This window comes from Nicotiana tabacum, chromosome 20 (assembly GCF_000715075.1).
Source record: "Nicotiana tabacum cultivar K326 chromosome 20, ASM71507v2, whole genome shotgun sequence".
Taxonomy (NCBI): domain Eukaryota; kingdom Viridiplantae; phylum Streptophyta; class Magnoliopsida; order Solanales; family Solanaceae; genus Nicotiana; species Nicotiana tabacum.
In genome coordinates this window covers 142,899,009-142,908,197 of record NC_134099.1, presented here as the reverse complement: position 1 = coordinate 142,908,197, position 9,189 = coordinate 142,899,009, and the positions used below count along the sequence as shown (strand labels likewise).

Genomic DNA, 9,189 nt, shown 5'->3' with positions numbered 1-9,189 from the left:
TGGCTTGATGAGGGTATACATTTTCAGAAAAGGGCGATGTGTTTGAGTTAAGGAGTATCCTTAGTATTGCGACACTCTCTTGTTGGATCAATTGCTGATATTCAAGTTTGCTTGGTAGCACCGGAGAATTTTTGGAGTATCCCTCGTGGAATGATCAAGTATCAGATGTATGTTAGATGTTCAGGCAGTGGAGTTGGGATCGGATATGGTGATTCGTGTGCTTTATGGATTTGGAGACCGGGAGTTCTCATAGACAGGTTATGTCGTGGTTGTGGACCGAGTATATCGGTCTTGTGTGGTGACTATTGGAGGTTTGGAGACCTGAGTGAAAAGTTTGTTGCTTAATATGGTGGATTTTGAGGTGAAATTGTGCCACGACCCCAAACCGGACCCGGTCGTGATGGCGCCTCTCGTGAAGACAAGGCCAGCCGACACAATCCCCAAATTCATTTCAACAATTTTAATAAGTCAATTTAAGCCTTTTTAATTAATCGGAAATTGCACAAAGTAAGTTTAAAAATAAATAGTGCGAAAATACATACAGCCCGACATTGGGGTGTCACAAGTGACGAGCATCTACTAAGGTTTAAATATAATGGAAAGTAAAAAATGTACTAAATACAGTCTAATGACATCAAGAGGGAGAAAAGTAGTGATGCAGACGTCGTGCAGTTACCTTGCTAAACTCCAATGACTCTGTCTTTGGTCAACCAATACCCGCTACCAGGTTCAGAACTACCTGAATCTGCACACGAGATGCAGGGAGTAATGTGAGTACTCCGACTCAGTGAATAATAATAATAAATGGAGACTGAGCGATAAGAAATCACGTAAAACACATCAACATGTTGTATAAAAGCAGTATAAAACCAGTAAGAAAGCAATGAAGCTGTGAAATCTCTTAAAACATCTTAGCTCAATTTAAACTTCTTTAAAATACCTTTTTACAGTTAAGCAATTAAATGCAAATCAACTAGAACAGATAAGCATAGAAAACGCCCCTCGAGACAATTACCAACAGAAATAGCCCCTCGGGCAACATGGAACAATACCAGCCCCTTGGGCTATATCTCATATCACAATGGGTATCCGCGCTCACTGGGGGTGTGCAGACTCCTGGAGGGGCCCCTTACGGCCCAAGCGCAATATCAAGCCATCGTGTGACATCATCACTAGGCTATCGGCCTCATATCAACAAGCCACCTCGTGGCATACATCTTCGGCCTCATAATCATAATTAGTGTATCACTGCTGCGGCATGCAGCCCGACCCAAAAGTATCCTCACAACACAGGCCCTCGGCCTTACTCAGTCAAACTCTCATAAGCCACCCGGGCAATAGTAAAACATGATGCTCAACCCAAAATATTATTTGAAATATCATTTAATATGTTAAAACAGAGTAAACATGGCTGAGTTATGAAAAGAGTAGAATATAGCATGACTGAGTACAAGTTTAAAGTCAAAACAGTGGAGAAATATTAAATAAAATCCCATAAGGGTTCAAATAGTTGGCACTATGCCCAAATATGGCATTCAGCCCAAAACATGATGATAGCAAGCAGTTTTCAATCAAATACGCGGTAAAACAATCATTCGGGATGGACTAAGTCACAATCCCCAACAGTGCACGACCCCACGCTCGTCATCTAGCGTGTGTATCACCTCAATATAGCACAACGATGCGCAATCCAGGGTTTCATACCCTCAGGACAACATTTACAATCATTAATCACCTCGATCCGGTCCAAACTCCAGCCCGCGATGCTTTTGCCCTCACGAATCGACCTCCGGATACTCAAAATCTAGCCACAATCAGTACATAACCATTAAAATATGCTAAGAGAATAAAGCCCACTCGAAAATATCCAATTTACATCAAAAATCCCGAAAATGCTCAAACCCGGCCCCCGGGCCCAGGTCTCAGAATCCAATAAAAATTACATCAATAGAATCCTCATCCTATCACGAGTCTACCCATATCAAATTCGTCAAAATCCGACCTCAATTGCCCATTCAAATCCCCAAAAGAAATCTCAAATTTTTTCCCAATTTTCACTCTAATTTCTCAAATTAAATAATGAAATTCAAAACCAAATCATGGAATTAAACCAAATATGAGTGAAGACTACTTACCCCAATAGCTCCACTGAAAATCTCCTCAAATTCCACCTTCTCCTGAGCTCTCCAATGGTTTTTAAGAAATTGGACTTAAACCCTCGATTTTAAAATATAAACTGTCTGCCCAAATTTTCCTTCATTGCGAACTCGGCACATCCCTCGCGTTCGCGAAGCACACTGCTTCACAGACCGGAATTTCTTATATGCGAACGCGATAACCTTCTCGCGAATGTGAAGCACAACAAACTCAACAAGTCACGAACGCGACCTCTATTACGCGAACGCATAGAACAAAAGCATTGGGGACCCAGCTATCCCCCTTCCTCTATGCGAACGCGACAGGAGACTCGCGAACGCGATGACCATAGACCACACACCTTCGCGATCGCGGAACCATCTTCGCGAATGCGAAGACCAACTCCACAGCCTCACACCTTAACCTTCGCGAATGCTGGACATGCATCGCGAACGCGAAGGTCAAAAACCTGCAACACCAACAACAGAAATTCTGCAATTTTTCACAACATGAAATGGTCCGATTGACCACCCGAAACTCACCCGAGGCCCCCCAGGACCTCAACCAAACATGCCAACATGTCCTATAACATCATTTGAACTTGTTCCAACCTTCGAAACACCCAAAACAACATCAAAATACCAAATTGCATCGGATTCAAGCCTAAGAATTCCAAGAATCTTCTAAAATTACACTTTTGATCGAAAACCCAACCAAACCACGTGCGAATGACCTGAAATTTTGCACACACATCCCAAATGACACAACGGAACTACTAAAACTTCCAGAATTCCATTCTGACCCCTATTTCAAAATCTCACCTATCAACTGGAAAACGCCAAAATCTCAATTTCGCCAATTCAAGCCTAAACCTTCCAAGGACCTCCAAAATGCATTCCGATCACGCTCGTAAGTCCCAAATCACCTAACGGAGCTAACCAAATCATAAAAAATCCAATCCGAGATCATATACAAACAAATCAAAACTTGGTCAACCCTTTCAAATTTCAAGCTTCAAACTGAGAACTGTCCTTCCAAATTCATTCTGATTACCTTGAAAACCAAAACCAACGATTTACTTAAGTCATAATATATCACAAGGGGTAAGTCATGCCCGAGAACTGGCGAGCAAAGTGCAAAAGCTCAAAACGACCAGTCGGATCGTTGCATATTAGGTATGGATTGGTGGTCTCAGTCGTGCTATTCTGGATTGTTGCGCCAAGACAGCGACGTTGGCTAATCCAGGGATGCCACTGATTGAGTGGCGAGGTTTGACGGATTATGTTCCCAGTTGGGTGATTTCATTTTTGAAGACCCAACGGATAGTTGGGAAGGGTTGTCTTCTTATTTGGCCTTCGTGAGGGATTTTTCGGATGTGTTCCTGCAGCCAGGCATGCTGCCGGACAGAGTTGTTGATTTCGGTATTGATTTGGTGTCAGGCACCGTATTGTATGGCACTAGTACAAAAATTACTAATTGTGGCTATTATTTAGTGGCAATAAGTGTTTTGCCACTAATTGATTCCCGACACTCAAATATTACTGGCAATAATTAATTTCCAGGAATAGATACATTTATAGTGGCAATTGAAAGAAATAGCCATTAAAAGTTTAATAAAAATCCAGCTTTTATTATTTTATATTCCCTCCAATCTTTATCTTCTAAATGTTCACTCCCGCTCACACATTCCCTCCATGTAAATCACAAAAAAATACCCACTAAATTCAATTCTAATTCAGCCATCATCGAGATACTCATTTTTCTTCTATTTTTGTTTACCCAATTCCCTTGCTGACTATCATCCGACCACCGACGACGCCTTCACATGGCAAGTCGCCATCACCAGGTTATACAATTCATCTCTCTCTCTTACTTATTATATATATATATATATATATATATATATATATATATATATATATATATATATATATATATATATATATATATATAATAGTTTTTATCTGCTTCGGTGTATATGGCTTTATTTTAATATTTGGATCAGGAACCTCATCTCTCATCAGCCTCCACCAATTTCAGAAATTTTGCAAATTCTGAGCCCTAGGTTTGGCTTTTATCCTTTTTTCTTTCTATTTTTGTTCTTTGTATTTTGACTAATTTTTTATTTTAGTATTTAGTTTGTGCCCTAATTGTTAACTTATATATGCTCAATTTTCGTTACAAATTTCTCATAATATATGTACCAACCTAGCTATCGTATACTTAGGTATTTGTTGTGTGGTTGTGATGGATTATTAGGCGTTATCAAAGTTCCTCTGTTTAATTTAGTGAATTGAGTGTTGGAACAGTGATATTTACCCAAAGAATTGAGGATGTTATACTTTGTAATTCTGATAAATTTTTTGCTTTCTTTGAACAATTGATGCAGCGATGATAATTGAATGTTGTCTCTGATGATTAGCAGGCCTTCTTGGGATGATACTGGTAGACTAGGTTATACGAGCTTGTAGTACACAATAATTGTATATGGAACTAAGAACTCCGAGTAGAAGGGCAATAATAAAAAATCTTATAACTTGAATTGTAGTACACTCTTGCAACTTAAGAGTGTTATAAGTTGCAAAATTCTTGTGACAAATGCTTTTGACTTGATAATGTTTTCCGATATGCTTTTTTTCTGTTATAATTTGAGTGCCTTGTTCGGAAAATTATGCTCCATTTGTTTATGAGTACTTTGTTAGAGGTAAAATATATGCCCCGGAAGATTTATATTTGACAGCTCAAAGGGCAGGTAATTTCTTGTTACTGATGTTCTTCTCGTTTCTATAGTTAAGTAATTCTTATTGAAAATAAAATACTTTGTTGTAATATTATTCTTCATGCCTAGTAGTATAACTCTATGAACTCTGTCTCTAATATAATATATTCTAGGCCTTAATATTTTTATTGTCTCTGTAAATTCAATTTTTCTCTACTAAAAAAATCAGTTGTTCTTATCGAAATAGCAACCTCCATATAATGTAGCAACTTTGTTGCCTTATAGTGCTAATTAATTTCTCGATGTTATTTACGGATTGTAAGATATTAAATAATTGAAGAAAAATGGTGTCCTTTTATTTTCAATAATGGTTTCATGGAACCTTAGTTGGACTCCCTGTTGGGAAAAAGGGAGGAAAAATTTCAGAGAGCTTTGAAATTTTAAATGGAATGGGATACCACCTTTGGAAGGCAAAGGTGTATTTGTTGTTCTTGGGTAATCAAGGTGGTGGAGTTTCGTGTCTATAGCTAATATTATTTGTGTATACTTAGATATCGCTATTTGTTAGGTGTTTGCCATAATTTTCTTATCATATTTGATTTTCCTATTTGTTGAAGAAAAGAGCAATATAATTACCTTAATTGGGTTTTCCTTTTTGTAGAAGGAAATTATAATTCTCATATACTTGGCTAGTCCTTTTTCTTGTAGGAAAAAGTTTAGAGTTCTATAAATTGAAGATCCGTCCTTCTCATTCAGTAGCATCCACAATGTAGCCATAGGGGCTTGAGAGAGTTTAGGGGGAACTTTACAGGACAAGTGTTAGTGTGTCACTTTTGTTTGCCTCTTCGTGAGGTTGTTCTCTCGATATTTTGTACTCTCTTTTTATATAGTGGATTGCTCATCTCCGTTGTGGACGTAGGTCAGTTGACCGAACCACGTTAAATGTTTGTGTCTCTTTTGGTATATTTTTTTTGTTGTATGATTTATCGTCGTTCAAGGTTTGCTTTGCTAGCTTCCGCATGACACCTGATTTTTTTTAGTCCTAACAAGTGGTATCAGAGCGAGGTTCAAGACAGGTTCATCTTGGCGGGTTCAGTTCTAGCCGCAACATATTTGACGATAATCGTGATTTTGTCTGAGAAATTTGATCGGTGTGCTACGCACGTTGAGACAAACTTTGTGGTGGAGATTTGGAGATGCGACCTGTTGAAGTCTATGTGAAGAAGGTGGATGAAGTTTATTTTGTCAGAAAATTCTGGCCAAGGGGGAGAATTGTTAGGTGTTTGCCATAATTTTCTTACCATATTTGATTTTCCTATTTGTTGAAGGAAAGAACAATATAATTACCTTAATTGGGTTTTCCTTTTTGTAGAAGGAAATTATAATTCTCCTATACTTGGCTAGTCCTTTTTCTTGTAGGAAAAGGTTTGGAGTTCTATAAATTGAAGATCCGTCCTTCTCATTCAGTAGCATCCACAATGTAGCCATAGGGGCTTGAGAGTAGTGTTTAGGGGAGAACTTTACGGGACAAGTGTTAGTGTGTCACTTGTGTTTGCCTCTTCGTGAGGTTGTTCTCTCTATATTTTGTACTCTCTTTTTATATAGTGGATTGCTCATCTCCGTTGTGGACGTAGGTCAGTTGACCGAACCACGTTAAATGTTTGTGTCTCTTTTGGTATATTTCTTTTTGTTGTATGATTTATCGTCGTTCAAGGTTTGTTTTGCTAGCTTCCGCATGACACCTGATTTTTCACAGTGATTGATAACTTAACTCCAACCTATTGACAACTTTAAGTAAAATCAATATCTTTTCCAGCCTACTCTAGTGTTTAGTTTTATAAACTATTAGAGTTAGTGTGAAATTGAACGAGGACCCTTTATATTATTATTGTCTAAATTACCCTATGTTCTTAACAATTGACTATCTGATATTCTTGATGAGAAGATAGTTGTCACTATACTTCTATAGTTTCTTATGAACCCTGCTCTAGTGTTTAGTTTAGTGATAGTATCTTCAATGGAGATTGTTTCACTTCTCTCATATCGTAGGAGCTCTTGTTTCATCATTTTTTTGCCTCTTATGTATGTAAATGTAAGCTCGAAAAAGATGGCTTTTCTTTTAGACTATGCTAGAAGATGATAATCCTTGTATAGTAGAAAGCCAATATTTCTTTTGGATTTTGGGGATAATTTGATCTATTACTTATTGCTCCTTCTTTTCCTTGGTGTCTTAAAATTTTAATAACAATATATGTTTTCCTCTCTGCAGCTTGAGATTCCTTCATGGAACTCCTTGCCTTCTTCCTATAGCAGTTTGTTCAGCTCGTTATGCTAAGTTTGTCATAAAATGTAATCCAAACCAGATGACATGCGATAAAATTGGTGAATCAACTGAAGTGGCCCTTCTGGTAGGGAAAAGGTTAGTCTTCACTTTGAACCTTGTACTTTTTTGTTGTAGTGTTTATTTTAATTTATATACATTTTGGATACATGTATATTAAAGTTTCACAGTGATTGATAACTTAACTCCAACCTATTGACAACTTTAAGTAAAATCAATATCTTTTCCAGCCTACTCTAGTGTTTAGTTTTATAAACTATTAGAGTTAGTGTGAAATTGAACGAGGACCCTTTATATTATTATTGTCTAAATTACCCTATGTTCTTAACAATTGACTATCTGATATTCTTGATGAGAAGATAGTTGTCACTATACTTCTATAGTTTTTTATGAACCCTGCTCTAGTGTTTAGTTTAGTGATAGTATCTTCAATGGAGATTGTTTCACTTCTCTCATATCGTAGGAGCTCTTGTTTCATCATACATGCTGATAGCATCCTAGGAAGCTCAACTCTACTCAAGGATAAAGGACGTGAATTGGCTAGGTGATAGCATAAAGGACAAGGATAAAGTTTTGAAAGCTCTAAGGCCATATACAATATCTCAAGCTAAAGAGATGCAAACTAAGGTTGCTAGACTTCAATGGCAAATAAAGAAGCTTTTAATTGTAGAGGAAGAGCTCAAGCCCAAAGGAGATGAATTGTCCAAGTTTTACAATTATTTGGTAATCCAAATTGAAGTCCAAGAAGAGGAAGATTGGGTTACCAAATCAGCCCTTGAAGTCCACCAATAGGGCTCAAAATGACCTTAAAAGAGGTCCAAAAGGGGGTGTTTCAAAAGGAGCCCAATTGGAGTCCAAACCAATGGCCCAAACTAATAGTTTTAAGGCCCAAATCTGCCCCAAAAGGATTTGGCCGCCCCCCACTTAATTTTGATGGCTTTTGTTACCCCTTAGGAGCCACCTACCTAAGTTTGATGGCTATTGTGACCCCTAGCAGCCCCCTACCTAATTTAAGATGACTTTTTAGCAACCCCTACATTATTTTAAGTGCTTTTAACTCCTATAAATAAGGAGTTCTTCTCATTCATAAGACACGACATTGATTGATTAAGTATATCATACTTTGAGAGTTCTTTTGAACCTTTGTTACTTGTGCTTTGAGATTTATCTTTCAACCTTTACTAGTTCTTAGTTCAAGGTTGATAATAACTAGGTCGGGAATCCAAATTAGAGTAAGAATTTGAGAAGTAAATGCGGAAGCAATAACAACAAGGAATTGAACAACTAGAATTAAAGAGATAAAAATAAAGGATATGGGACGAATTCAAGGAAAGAATTCCAAGAACTTCCAAGAACGTAAGTTCTATAGCCTTGACAAGATCAAAGTAACAACGTCTTGATTTATGGAAGAAATCAAACGTCTTTACTTAAAAAGCAAATCAAAACAATAGATTCGGATCTTGACCACTTTACGAGTAACTTGAGACAACAATTAATAACTAGTATTAATCGCCTTCTAAGAATACCACAAAGGAATCAAAGATATCATAAAAGAGAAGTAATCTTACTACCTTGAACTAAGAACTAGTAAAGGTTGAAAGATAAATCTCAAAGCACAAGTAACAAAGGTTCAAAAGAACTCTCAAAGTATGATATACTTAATCAATAAATGTTGTGTCTTATGAATGAGAAGAACTCCTTATTTATAGGAGTTAAAAGCACTTAAAATAATGTAGGAGGTTGCTAAAAAGTCATCTAAATTAGGTAGGGGGCTGCTAGGGGTCACAATAGCCATCAAACTTAGGTAGGTGGCTCCTAAGGTACAAAGCCATCAAAATTAAGTGGGGGGCGGCCAAATCCTTTTGGGGCAGATTTGGGCCTTAAAACTATTAGTTTGGGCCATTGGTTTGGACTCCAATTGGGCTCCTTTTGAAACACCCCTTTGGACCTCTTTTAAGGTCATTTTGAGCCCTATTGGTGGACTTCAAGGGCT

At 37.5% G+C, this 9,189-nt stretch overlaps 1 long non-coding RNA gene across 1 annotated transcript; it reads left to right on the top strand.

Annotated features, from left to right (window-relative positions):
* The first annotated feature begins 3,762 nt into the window (after nt 1-3,762).
* LOC107829996 (uncharacterized) lies at nt 3,763-8,133 on the top strand. Its single transcript, XR_012703705.1, has 3 exons — nt 3,763-3,982; nt 4,142-4,201; nt 7,125-8,133. It is a non-coding gene; the product is annotated as an uncharacterized LOC107829996 (long non-coding RNA).
* Nucleotides 8,134-9,189: the final 1,056 nt, after the last annotated feature.